This window comes from Chrysochloris asiatica, unplaced genomic scaffold, assembly GCF_000296735.1.
Source record: "Chrysochloris asiatica unplaced genomic scaffold, ChrAsi1.0 scaffold00029, whole genome shotgun sequence".
NCBI classification, from domain to species: Eukaryota; Metazoa; Chordata; class Mammalia; order Afrosoricida; family Chrysochloridae; genus Chrysochloris; species Chrysochloris asiatica.
This window is the reverse complement of record NW_006408547.1, coordinates 8,054,631-8,056,283: the sequence shown is the minus strand read 5'-3', so window position 1 is coordinate 8,056,283 and position 1,653 is coordinate 8,054,631.

Below are 1,653 nucleotides of genomic sequence, written 5' to 3'. Positions count from 1 at the left end.
CATATTGTTGTTAAGTGCCATCGAGTCGGTATCAACTCATAGCAATCTTATGACAGCAGAACGGAACACTGCCTGATCCTGGGCCAACCTCACTACTGTTGCCACACTTGAGTCCAAACGATTCCATGGTACTTAACAACAAATGAAAACATATTGGGATGAAGTTACATGGAATTTTATTGATGAATCCATTATTGTTGTATAGATCTTTCAGTGGTATTCTCAAATAACCATCAAAATTCAAAATTCCAATAAGAATCCCAACCAGTAAATGGTACTAGTTCTAATAATAGAAAATGTAAAGAATATATTTTGTTCCTTGGTATAAATCATTTAGGGTTTTTGTTTTGTTGAATATTTTTAACGTATTTCCATGCTATTATTTTATTAGTTTAAAATATTCAGTACTTTCATCTCCTTACACAATGTTATAAAGTATAATGAAATTAATTTTCATGGAAAGAAAATATGAAATCATACAACACATCTGTATAAACATAGTCAATAGAGTTATATTGTTTATCTTTCTTAAGGAAATTGAAATACAGAAACCAAGAAGCACGTTCTTATAAATATCAGTATGCTATACTGCTGTTGATAAATGCCATCTAGCTGATTCTGACTCATGGCTAACCTTTCTGAGGAGCAGTTGGTGGAGTTGAACTGCCAACCTTATGGTTCACAGTCCAGTGCTTATCCCACAGCGCCACACAAGGAGTCCAAATATGCTGTATGATGGGTGGTGGTTGTGTGCCGCCGAGTTGGTTCAAACTCATAGGGTTTCCAAGGCTGTAAATCTTTATGGAAGCAGAAACCTTCATTTTTTTCTTGCCGAGGGACTGGTAGATTAGAACTACTGACCTTGCAGTTAGCAACCCAGCTCAAAATTCACTGCACTACCAAGGCTCCTTAATATGCTTGATAGTAGGGGTCAATGGAAGGAATTCTGGTAGCTTAGGGGTTATGAGTTGGGCTGATAATCTCAAGGTTAGTAGTTCAGAACTACCAGTCCTTTTGCAGGAGAAAGATGAGACTTTCTTCTTCCATAAAGATTTACAGCTTCAGAAACCCTATTCAAAGTTGGAACTGACTCCACGACGCATAACTACGAACTTCTAAGGGTGGATGGTGATTCATTGGTAGACTTTTTGATTTCTGTGTGGGAGATCTAGGTTTGATTCCTGGAAGATGCACTACAAGTGTCACCCCCACCCATCTGTCAGGGAAGCTGGTGTGATCCTGTGAGCAGGTTTCAAAGGAGATTCCCGACTAACACAGACTAGGAAAGAAGACCTGGCCATCTTCCAGAAATGAACTAAGGACATCTCCATGGATCGTAGCTGTGTGCTCTGGGCTGTCTGCATTTCACTCAGAAATACGTCATGTGTTGGGTTGTCATGAATTAGGACAACTGGAAAGCAGCTGACAGTCACAGGTATAATGATTTTTTTTTGACAGCACTAAAATATATGTGTAAATTGAGTTTGAAATCACACCTTTAGAACTAAATATGTGATTCTTTTTCAAGGTTATTCTCATTAATGTTTGTGTAAATATGAATGAATCAGATTTTCATCTTTCAATTAAATTTGATTTATCCAAAGTCTTCTATAGAACTCTTTCTACAACTCATAATATTGAAACAAACAAATT